At 43.8% G+C, this 12,730-nt stretch overlaps 1 protein-coding gene across 2 annotated transcripts in view; it reads left to right on the top strand.

The window, feature by feature from the left end:
• cd276 (CD276 molecule) overlaps positions 1 to 12,166 on the top strand; it is a 73,244-nt gene extending 61,078 nt beyond the window's left edge. For both annotated transcript variants that reach the window (XM_086025284.1, XM_086025283.1), the window contains one exon: positions 11,469 to 12,166. The gene's annotated coding sequence lies outside the window, so the exon portion shown is untranslated. The remainder of the gene's footprint in view (positions 1 to 11,468) is intronic.
• Positions 12,167 to 12,730: the final 564 nt, after the last annotated feature.

The following is a 12,730-nucleotide window of genomic DNA, read 5'->3' as shown; positions in this document are numbered from 1 at the left end:
GCTTCAGCACAACTGAGAAATCGAGATTGAATCCACCCCTATGTATTCGCCCGTACTGCGCTACGATTAGGAGTCCTTGCCGTTAGTGTTTGCCGCACAGTCGGCGTTATCTCAAGAGCTCTCCCCGAAAGGGGAAAGAGATTAAAACTCTTTGCTGATGCTGTCGGCGGGAAGGGGAAGTGAGGACAAGGCAGGAGGGAAAAGGGGGAATTCCTTGAGTCCTTCGCTGTCTCATTTGTCAGGTGAGGCTCAGCGGAAGCTAACAGAAGGATGCATAACATTGGAATGTCTCCGAGGGAGGCCTGTGATGTCTTTTCCGTTGGGTTGAACTGGCTGTAGTATTTCAATTATGCATGCGGGCATCTCTGCCACTTATCCGCGCTTTTATCCCCCCTCAGCCTCGTCCCAACGTACGTGTACTGTGATGGAGTACGCCGATAACCGCTGGCATGGCAAGAAACAAGTCATATAGGATGTTGACGAAAAAGAGTTGAGTCATCTTGTCATTGGGCGCAAACTTTCCATCGGGATTAACGGGGACATGTGCACAAATCATTGCAGCTCATTTTCCAGTGTGAATCCTAAAAATGAACATCAAATTTTAACGCCGCGTTTGCCCACATTAGAAAGTGTGAACCAATGTGAACCATCTGTCTAAGCCAGTGGTTCTAAAACTTAACACTGAGTACCACCCAAAAAAAAAAAAAAAAAAAATGAGCTCGCCAAGTACCACCGCAGCCGATATTAAAGTTCAGTAGTAGTAGTAGTAATTAAAATTGATTGCACAGAAAAGTTAAATGCAAATGCATTAAACTTAAAAGTTGACGACAACTGTCCCTGGAAAGATTTGATTCAGCGATTCGGTTTTTTTTGGGGGGGGGGGTTTCTCTCTTGTTCCGACTGGGTCTCATTTAGGTGAATTCAAAACACGAGTCAATGACTTGCACTTTGAATTCACCAGAAACAGCTAGAGGACTTTGTGCTCAGTTTCACTCATGGGTCCTCCAGACTTTTATGATAGACATGCCCACCCGATTTCATGTGAATTGCTCAAACTAATGTCCGGGACAACGTTTTCCCCTCACTTCCACAAGTGAGTCTTATCTTCAAAAAAGAAAAACAATTTCACCAGGATACACAAAGGCGATTCATTCATCGGCAGACTAATAAAGGGCGATTCCAAGAGGGCCTAAACCAGAGTTGGGCATTGCGTATGACCGCCGAACGCCTGTTTTGCTGACGAGAGACAGAAACTTGGCCCAGACTGCATTGACTGTATATGTACAGCAGGTGGCGGTGTGCAAAGAGAAACTCATGAGTTAGTCAGGCTGACTAAGAAGTAATAAAGTAGCTTTGAATACAGAGACCATTTTACAGAGAAGTTCTTAAAAGTTTTACATTTTTCTTGTTATTTGGGGAAATTTGGTATTTTGCAGGCCCACGCTCCATTTCAGAAGGTAGCAGTAATGCACCAAAAGTTGTTTACAACCGCTAAAAGAGCGAGGAAAAAGAAGATGAATTTGAAGGGGAAAAAAACCTTTCATTTATTGGAATGGCAACTTTATTTCAGTTTGCATAAAGACTAGGAAGCATTTTAATCCACCAGTATTCTACCTAATCCCATTGTTGGCATTCTGGTTCAGGAAAGTAAAACTTGTAAGTCAAACTTTGAACAAGAGTTAAAGCGGCAGCAGGCTCCCACTTAACAGTGTGAAATGTCGGGGGGGCCACACCGTAGTGATGGTGTCCCTCGGAGGGCTGTTACGACTGTGAACCCATATAAATGTATGATCGCCTTATATGTTCACATATACAAAACAAATTGATGAAAAGCTAGCTTGTTCAATCATTTTTCAATTTATTTTAAAGGGGAGGATTGGTAACAAAACACATTGCATTCCTTCATAGCTCAGTGTTGTTAAAAGTGAAAACAATTTGCAAGAAATATGACGTTGACACACATAAAGTGAGGTTGCGGGCCGGATCTGGCCCCCGGGCCTTGACTTTGACATATTATGATGTACATAGTACACTCCGGCTACCATTTCAATCAAATGGGTTCGGATAATGAATAGATGGATGAATCTGTTGGACCTTTTTTTTTTCCTGGGAGTGACGGACTGACAGACCTTGTTGATGTTTACTGACGGAAGCGCGGTTAACATAACATGACAGACGATTCCGGTTTGGTTTGGCTTGAAAAAGTGACGGATGACGGACGGGCACCCAGGCTGCCGATGGATGACCGATGGCGGACCGGCAAACTTGAGTACAATGCCCAACTCTGGACTAAACGTTGAATAGTGCAAGGAAGGCACTGAGCTATATTTACAGTCTTCACATAAATATGTGGAATACGTGAGCAACGTTAGCACGTCGGCTGTGCTAGTCAACTGAATCACTGAATCAGTGACAGCTAATGAACAAGGCGAGAGTGGAGCTCTGTTTAGCACTCCTCTCCCCGAGAGAGCTCTTTCTCCTGTTTTTGCCAGGAAAAAATAAATAAATCTTCGGAGCCTCCATTGAAATCCGCTGCCTCCGGGCTCAATTAACTGGCAAAGATTAGGCATAATGCAGACGAGAGTGTGCGTGTGAGGCGTTGCGGTGTTGATGCGGAAGCGCATGGGCGGAATGGAGACCGCTGGGATGTTGCGACGGCGAGATATGCTGTGCATTTGTACATGACAGACAAATGTGCCCCAAAAAAGAAAAAAAAATTATAAAAAAAGTGTTGGGGGGACTGACAAGCCAAATAGATATTAATTCACTTATTTAAAAAAAAAACAGCAGTATTAGTTCCCGGAAAAATATGTTGTTTTTTATGGGGTAGCTCATTTTGTAAGGACTTGTTGTGGAATGGAGAGTCCCAGGTTCAGTAATGTGCTGTGGGCAAATATGGAAAAAAATAATAAGCCAGTTCGCTCGTCAGCGTTTTGGAGCAAGGCAACCAACCCACAACTTCTCAGGGGTATGCCTCATCTGACATCTGTTAAAAAAAAAAAAAAAAAAAAAAACTGCCCTCACCTTCGGGAGTCAATCAAAAGTACGAATAGAGTGGAACATCTCAGGTCAAGCGCTATTGATTTACAAACATTTCCCAGGAAATTGATATAATTTGTCTCCAGCTCAAACCATTACAATTATAAAACACGAATTAACTCTGCGGACGATGTAAGTAACGACGTTCTAATCTAATTGTCATGTCTTGATTTTCTATAGCTTGTCTTCATTAGGGTGGCGGGTGAACTGGAGCCGATCCAAGCTGACTTGGGGTGAGAGGCGGGCGGGCGGGCGGGAGGTTTTGGTTGGGGCGCACCTGGTCGACAGTCAATCACAGGGCGTTTAATCATTCTCAATTGTTGAACAACATGTTTTGAGGCATATCAATGAATGACACGTGCATCCGAAATCCCACGCAAGCACGTTGAGAACATGCAAAGTCCACAAAAGAAGGCCAGACTTTCAAAACCACAAACTTCTCAACTATAAAGCAGATGAAAAAAAAAAATAAAACATGCATCAAAATGTGTTTTTTTTTTTTTTGTTCACCTCTCAAATGAAATGAAATTGTGGGGAAAAAAAACAAAAAGTACCCATATGGACTGTGATGATAAACTTTGCGTCTGGCTTATAAATTGCCATACAAGTGTAAAAAGACATTCACCCTTATAGTGGGCCCTATAGATGTTTAATGCCACTAGCAGTTGAAATTTTCTGTCAAAACTACACTTGAAACATTTAGAATTTAACCCCGTGTATTCAAAACAACCAGACAACCTTGCCTTCCACCCGTTTAATGCTAACACACAATGCAGAACGCCGTAGGCTGGCTAATGGAGAGCATCGGTAGTTGCGCTGTTATAACCGTTGAAGCTGTGGCTATTTGAACACAAACAGTGCATCAACACACGTAGACAGACAATATAACCATACTCACAGGCGTACATTCTTTATCCTCTGTGAAAAACGACTCTTAATACTGCAGTTTACCGTATTTGTGTACAACTCTTCTTCTGCGTGACGATGTTAATACTGCCCATCGATGGCCAAGTTGCTCACACCAGAATGAATCAATCATTAATACAATGAATTATGCACATTCTATTTAATACTGTTGAATATGTTTGATAAAATACAAATAAATTCCTTCTGAAAAAATACACGACAAAATGTTTTTTTTTGTTGCAAGGGGGTGGCTGGAACACGTTTTAACGGCATGAGATGTCTGTGTTTTGAGTTATAAATGAGGTCGTGGAACGGCTTGAACGTGTATGTCAAGGCACTCCTGTCATACAAAAATTAATTTTGCACTCACTTATACCATTTGATGAGGGACAAATGTGTCACAGAAAAACTTGCCCCCCTTTTTTTTCATCTGAAAAAGCACTATTTCAATTTGCTTCATGTTTCACATTTTTTAAAAAGCACCTTATTTGTTGATATTGGATTGTTTTTTGTTATTAGTGTTAATCGTCACTGATACCGGGAACAAAATTGGAAAAAAAAACAACACTGGCTGAGCCCCATTTTTTTTTTGTTGTTTTCCTGTTGAACATCTGGAATTTTTCCCTTGCAAGCTGTCGGGCGTTGGAGCCGAGCGTCTCCTGTAGATCATTTTGTCATTTGAGTCTGTCATCGTCTTCAAAAACAAGCAAATAAAACTTGAAAGCGACGGACTCAATTGCCTGTGCGGACATCTGCGCTTACCTGAGGAGTCTTTGACAAAACGGCGGCGAAAATAAGCGCGACGTGGCCCTTCAGCAGCCTGGAAATTGACGGTCACCTTCACGCCGCGCGGGCCAAACAAACAAATCACAACGCAGGTGGAAGGAGGAGGTCGCCGGGAATGTCATACTGTGTCACTTTAAATATTCAATCCCATTAACATAGTGAGGATGTAAAGCGGCGGGAGCAGAAAAAAAAATGACTCACTCGCCTACCGAGGCGGCCGGCGTCCCGCTGCGAGCGGCGAACAAAGTGGCGCTTTTATTTTTCTGCTCTCTTTCAACCTTCCTCCTGCTCCTCCAGTCACCTTGCCTTTGGGGCTTACCACAGGAGTCCCTTCCAAGCCTCCTTTTAGTGTCAAGTGACGAATAAAGATGAATGCGTAGCCGTGTTCAAATCAGCCTCAAGGGAGGTGGCGGCGGTGGTGGTGGTGGGCTGTGGGTGGGAGGTTTATAATTAACACCACCGAGAGCCAGGGGTGCTTTTTGTTTTTGGAGCAAAGTGTGTTCAGAGAAGTGTTCAATTGGACTGGGACGACTGGGAAGGGCAAGAGAACGCTCGGCGGTGCTGCTGGGAGAGGCTCCGAGCGAAGATGTTATTGGTCGTCGAACCTCGGTTGTTAGTTCGTTTCTCGGTCTCCAAAGACCCCAAAATGAAAAGCGCCGGCTTAGAAATTGGACGGATGGATGCGCGTGTTCCCGATTGCACTGACCAGACAGACAAGTTCTTCCATTTTTGGTCCTATGCTTTTCGCGTCACGCTTTTCATCCAGCGGAGTTGACCCTTTCGCTTTATTGATTGGGACCAATCTATATTTTTTGGATTCATCTGAGTAGCAGTAGTCGATCTAACTTAAATTCCGGCAAGATTTGTTCTCCTGCTAGCAAAGAGTCCCAACCATACTGTATGCACGAGAAAAAAAATCACGTTCAAGTAACCCTGACGAACTGTCTGCCTTCATGAAATGCTAAAACCAATTTTGACTTTAACATTTACAGGCAGCCTTCAGTTTTCTCTCCTTCTGGGCGCTTAGCAACCCGCAGACACTCAAGGACTCGATTACGCCAAAGTTGCCAGCCAAGGAATATGGCAGCCTGTAACCCTCTTTCCAGAGCATTATGCATGCTCATTTTTGCACATTGGTTTTGATAAAAATAGATAGATAAATAAAATGATTACGTCTTTCACAGTTTGCAATCTTTTTGCAAAGCCAAGCAGCTTTTCGCAGCCACAGCAATATTGGGCTATTTTTTTTTTTTTCATTCTTTTTGTGGACATCAGAGATGCATTGATCTCAAGTGAACTGTCAGCAAATAAAGATGCATGTTTGTGCTAGCCCAGTGGAACGCCAATAGTTGAACGCAGTTTGTTTGGGAATGCTCCAAAGTGCTTCGAAACAATATTGCTAATAGAATTCGTTCATTCTCGGGCCACCCGACCGGATAGGGAAATGATGTCAAACTCATTTAATAAGCTATACGTTTCTATTGCTTGACAGTTATGGATGTAACATTTTGACATTCTTTACCGTCATACAAATTAAATGAAGTTATTGACTCCCAAGTCAATATGGCCATTGTCTCCAAACTTATGTCTTAACCATATCATATCACGTTCGACTGGTTCCAAGTCCACCCGCCGTTATGCTCGAAAAAATACTGTGACATCCTCCGAGGGGTCGCGACACGTCGCGTTGATATTCTGATGCATTTCATTGGCTAAGAGACTGAGAATTGGATTAGAAAAAAGAAAATGACGCAAATGCTTTCCCGGCTTTAAGGGTAGCAAGATGCAACAGCGCTACCGGCTGGCTCCCGAAACGCGGTTATACGCTCCCGGCCTGAGCTTAATCATTTCCCAAATCAATATTCGTGCATTTTACTTTGCTGTTTTAAACATTGTCTTTCAATGTGTCGAGATTTGTTGAGTATGTGGGTGGTAACTGACAACCTCTACCTGCAAGACGTTGCGTTGCGTTGCGAGGTCAAGGCTGTCTTATCTGTTGTTCTAGGATGTAAACATGCATTGAACTATTCCAGAAGTTCCCTGGAGAGCGCGTTTCCGGTGCAGGCCTCCCATCTACCAAACGCTGAGAGGTTACAGGTAATGGGAGCCATGCAAATGAATGTAAATGGAGATTGTCTCTATGCAGCTATAGACGATACTTCATAATTACCAGGCCCCGCGCGGAGAAATGGTCTCGCCTGCGTTTGATCCTCCTAGTAATGATCTTTGCCGAGCTTTTAAGCGTCTTTGCTCATTATGCGCCAACTGTCCTCAACGTTTTTGTTTTTTTTTTGTTTGGTTCGTTTCTCGGTCTCATCGCCGGTGTTTGTCTTTGATGGCTTCCTCTGATTGTGCTCCGGCGCCGTGCTGTCATAAAGCGGCCGCCCCGCTGTTCTTTGTGTGTAATGTGTAATGTTCCTCAAATATACAAATTAGAAGGAAGGCTGCAAAGTCTGGAGGATGAACTGTGGTCCTTTTTCTTCAGATGTGGATGATGGGAGGGGAGAGAAATGCTCGATGAGATTGAATCCGCCTTATTGTGCACATGAACAAGCTGCCTGCAATTTGGAGTACCTGCCGTAAATGAATGCGTCCATCAGCCTCGCGGCTCCGGCAGCGGAGGATTGCGTCTGCCTGTTTAACACGCTGGCGTTTAATTTGGCCTCCTCCTTGCTAAGAGATCCTCGACAGGGTCCGATTTTGGTGACGGTCGACACTGCTGACAGGCTTGCCTTGAAATTTGCTCTGAAAGTCTTGAAATCGATCGTGTTGTGAGTGTCGAGGGCGGGTAGTCTGTCTACATGTGCCTTGTGATGAACCGGCGAGCAGTCCGGGGCGTAGCCCAACTCTTGCCCAAAGTCAGCTGGGATGGACCCCGGCTCACCCGTCACCCTGAGCACCAGCGTTTTGAGAAAATGCATGCTTGGACATGGCAAGCTTCTCTTTGCTTAGGCCAAACTTGCCAGTCAGCATTTTGAACGCTCGAAACCCGTCGCATGTTTTCAGCTCATGCTGACAAGGATGACAGCCAAACTTGTCCAAATGAGACTCGAGGGGAACAGAGCCGTGATTTTGTACGCAGGGACGTCAGTGTTGGCAGAAATGCAAATGGGACAGTTGAACAAGACTTGCATCCAAAAGTAGCGGTGCATGGAGGCCACTTCCTTTCATTTTGCTGTCAACGGAACACTCAAGATGAATTTGAACGCTGAAGAAAGGCTGACTAGGTTTCCATTGTGGTCAATCTACAGCTTAAACTCAAAGTTCTAGTTTCACATTCGAGAGAATCTGTTGGCCCGCGTGAGCGGACAGAGTTACTCCCATATACATGCTAATTGTGATCAATTGGAATATCCCGATTAAACAAGCGACGCAGGTTATGTCGCACATAGATGTCATTTCCGCGTCTTACTTTCTACCAAAACACCTTATATTCATGTTACTCACGACAGTTATAAAGCAGTCGGCGTCCTCCTCCCTCCAAAAGCGTGCTGCTGTGCTGCATCTGCGTTTGGCCGGGTTTGTGTATTTCCAGCGAGTTGCGTCGCCATAGAGACAGAAAATAACAAGAAAACGGGCAGAGAAATCAATGTATTCAAATTAGGCTCGCTTAGCGAGTGGCAACATAAGATGCCTGCCGTACCAAAGTACTTCCTGTACTCAAAAAACTCAAGAGTCCTTGCAAATAGCGCATGCGCTAAATACAAATCGATGTCCCTTTCAACAGAGGTATTCCGATATGCGTTTTTATGACCAAATATTCGGGTTGAAAGGGATCTTATTCAGGTTATAAAAAGAAAAAAAAATGGAGAATATTCTTTTTCTATTTTTGGGCGTATTTGCATGGCCTTTCAAAACTCGAATACTGCCAATATTTGGGTTTTGAAAGGGAATTATTTTATTTCAAGGTATTTTCATTTGCATGTCATACACAACTTTTTTCATGATAGATAATCTGTCGCAAAGCAAAATCGACATTTCACCTTTAATCCAAAAAGCTTCTTTCGTTCTCGGTCTTGGGTGTAGTCGTCTAATTTAGGTCTGGTGGGTTTGTCCCCTGGGGGTGATCACAGTCGTTTATCAGCCACCTGGCAACAACAACAACAACTCTCCTGTGACCACCCCTGGGGACACTCCCACCACAGACATAAATAAGGCAACCCAAAGATTTCGAACTGAAGATGAGTCCAAGTGCCTCGATTGACCTGTTTGACGTGCGTGACATCACGTTCCTGACAGGTGTGTTTTCTTGTCCGTTACGTTGATAGCGTTGCGTGTCTCAGCTTAGTTTCAAATCAAATCGGTCCTTCAGACATGATACGCTTGTTACGTTAGTGTTCTTTTGGCTTCCTTGGCATCGGCTCAAAGATGTTCCGTTGCACCACTATTTAAAACGGGCTTGCTCTCATGCGCCCGGATTCAATTTTTACCAGCAGCCTCCGTGTAGTCGGCCGCATTTGCGGGCATTTGGAACCGTAGTAAACTTAAACCCTCCTTGATACACAAAGATCAGTTGACATGTACTGCATCACTTCAACTTGAAATCAATTACTACTTTCCTTATAGCCTCTGTACCATCTTGTTGGATCAATAGAAAAAAAAACCCAGATGAATTTGTGAATAGCGAAGCGCAAAGAGGTGAGGGGGTTCACCGTATATTTGAGGTTTACTCAACATCTAAACCAGACGGCTAAAGAAGCAAAGACCGTTGAGTGAAATTGCTTTTTAAACATGTTTACGAGCAGAAACAGCTAAAAAAATTGTGAAAAATTCAAACATAAATGATGAAACATTTCATCAAGTTCAAATGCCGTCTGTAATAATTATGAATGCAACATTCTACGTTCTGACATTGAATTGTGTTCGGGTGTCACCGGCAGACGCCTCGCCTCTGACCCAGTGCGAGAAAGCGGTCTCGGGCCTTCATGAAACCCTTTTGCATGAACTACGACATTTAGCGGAGCTACTCGGACACATTATTCAAGTCATTCAGCGGGGACGTGCGCGCATGGCTTCCTGAATGAAAACAGTGGCCCACGAGGAGAGCAACACTTTCATTCTGCTTCCCAGTCGGGATGGCGAACGTGAAGTGCAGCGAGGGAGGCTAATAATCTCTGCCACATTGCACAGGAGATGCTGTGCTACATTAAGACCTCGGTTGTGCTTGTCTAAGCCCGTCACCGATCCCTTTTGATTTAGATATAAGGGAACTTTGAACGGCTTAGGCCCGCTCGGGGGGAAGCTGGAGACGTCTTTGCCCGTTTGAAGCCAGATTTACAGGAACTACAGAAATACTTATATTCTCCAGCTCTGCCCGCTTTTCTAATTTGAGACGACTATTACGTGTCGGGCAGGCTGGCGTGATGCCAAACCCTGAGGGTACTGCTAAGAGCTCCAAAATGTCAAACCTCCAAACGTATTCAGATAAAGCTGAGACATGTTAGAAATGCTTGCAAATTGCACGCGCGCTGCTGTAATTGGGAGCTGTTGCTGCCTCGTTCGTTCTTGCAAGAACGCACATTTACTCAGTCTGATGGGATCTCTCCATCTGTTTTTTTTTTTTTTTAAGATTGCAGCTATGGACAGCTAAGGGTCGGGGTTTGCCCTCCACTGGTTGCCGGCAAATAACGGAACACAGAGCGACAATTAACTATGGATGGTTTTCGCTTTTCACTGAACCTAAAATACATGTTTTCGAAATGCGGGAGGAAGCGAGTGGAGCTAGGGGCTTCCAACTAATTCACAGTAAAAAAAAAAATTTTTTTAAAAAGTGCCGATAAAGGGTTTCACAAATGAAGGTAGCATTTTATCACCAAGCTACAAAACAATGTCAGTTGTCAATCATGTGCAGCAGATCTATGAAAAGCCTCCCACAGGACAAATTGGTTGGACAGTGGAAAACGTGCAGAGTTATAAGGAGCTAACACTGATAGCGCTAAACTATGCTAGGTCATGGGAGGAGAAACTCTGTGTGGGTGATTTTATGTTAATTAGCCCCATTGTTACATCACAGTGAGCAAAAAATTCTGACCGTCTCACTCAGACAAAATAGGAAGCTCCCAAAACTACCCTTTCATATATTCACCAATGATTTTAATCAGAGATGGATGGAGATTTCTTTTCTAGCACATCAGGTTTTTGAGACATTTTCAGGTTTTGTTTTTAAGTTTGACCTGAAAATGCTTATATGGATCTGACCATGCGTTGTAATTTATAGCTATGAGGTTTCACCAAAAAAAATCCACCTGTTGCTGAAACTAACCCTTAGTTAATAAATAGGACTATGTTACTTATACATAGTCAGAATCAGCACAAAAAATTGTTTTACTTTACTTTAGTTTACTTGCATCTGTGACTAAAAACTGTAGAAAAAAATGTCTTGACGGTTGCTTATTTTCTTATATTGCAAATAACACTATTAGTCTTTCTACTGTCCACACGTCCACTTTTTGAAATGTAATTCATCTCCATGGTCAGCAGAGTAATAATTGAACAAATCTGGTCGAAAATAATGCAAACTTAACATTGGCAAGTGTTGAGTTTAGAATGAAAGCTGTTTTACCGAAATACCGTTTTCTTTGTTTTCTGTTGGCGAAAAGTGGCCTCGATAGAGTCAAAAGGTCTAATTGTGTATGTAAAGCGTATATTCTTAAACGCGAATGCCTTATTTTTCTGACTCGTCGTGACCAGCATCTTTCAAAGCTCATCTGCTAAAATGTCACCTGATTTTTTTTCAGGGGTTTCAGCCGGGCGGCAGAACTGAGAAGAGTTTGGCTCCGTCAAAGCTGCTGACTGTTTGCGGCATGCTCGTCACGCGAGCGGAAGTCAAGTCTATAATCATCATCGTCGTCGTCGTCATCGTCTTTACCTGTGAAGCTCCCTCAACCGGCTATCAACACATCACGTGCCATTATCTACTCGTGCCCCTCCCGTCCTTGTTTTTTTGTTTTCTTTTTTCATTTTATCAACGGATGACCACCACCAGCCAGTGTGAATGCATTACAAGAGGTCCTTTTCAATGCGAAAGGCAGATTTTTTTTTTTTTTTTAAACACGTCAGGTCATTTTTGAGTAGCGCCTGCCTCCGCCATTCGTCCCGCGCTCGCTAATTAGCCTCTGTCGCCTGGGTAACCGCTATCTGCCAGCGTCTGCTCCCCGTGCCCCATCTCCCATCTCCTGGAAGTGGAGGCGATTGTAATTGAACGCCGGCTAAGCTCCAGCAAACTGCAAATGGTGCATGGGACACAGCCTTACATAACGCGTTGTTTTCAATGAACGTGAACCTACAGCCGGTGAGGAATGTTCGATCCTGCCGGTTAGCTTTGTGGAGCTTCACGTTCCAAGTTTACAAGAGTTTACAAGTCTCCGTGCCAAAGGTTTTAGTACGAATGCCGAAATTGTGCCTATATGCATTAAAGACACACAGCGAAAAATCACTTGTTCATTTGTGATGTGTGTGTCCTAACCTAAAGTTCATGCTGCACAATACTTGTTTTTCAACGGCAGTGCAACCTCTGAAATGGAACACAATGCGTTCATTGTCGCTGGTTGTTTGGATTTTGAAACCAGTACAAGGGTGGGCTGACATGTTCGTTGTCTGACAAAAGAGGAGTTATGTCACACTAATGAGTGAATGATTTACTGATGCCAACTGCGTGTTTTGCTTCCAGATGGAACTCACAAACGGGTACAGAATTGAGGTCTCCGGAAAATCGTATGAGGGACATTTTGTGGAACCAGAACAAATTTGGCATTGCGGTTTAATCGAATACCTACCAGAAAAGGGCCATTCTTGCTGACGTGTTCGATTAGGCCTCTTTAGCGCACATCATTGGGTGATTTGAGCTAGGCCGGTATATTGTCGTACACTTTCTTTCCGCTTCTATTTGGCCTCCCCTATCTTTGGCAGTCCTCCGAGTCGAATCCTTTTAAGAGCGTGCAATCACACGTTGTCACACGACTAGGCAAAGTCGCAAATGGCAGTCCGTGCGAAGAAGGCC

The sequence above is a fragment of the Filicampus tigris genome, chromosome 3 (assembly GCF_054856515.1).
Source record: "Filicampus tigris isolate MCC_2025a chromosome 3, RoL_Ftig_1.0, whole genome shotgun sequence".
Classification (NCBI taxonomy): Eukaryota; Metazoa; Chordata; class Actinopteri; order Syngnathiformes; family Syngnathidae; genus Filicampus; species Filicampus tigris.
This window is presented reverse-complemented; position numbering and strand designations above follow the sequence as displayed.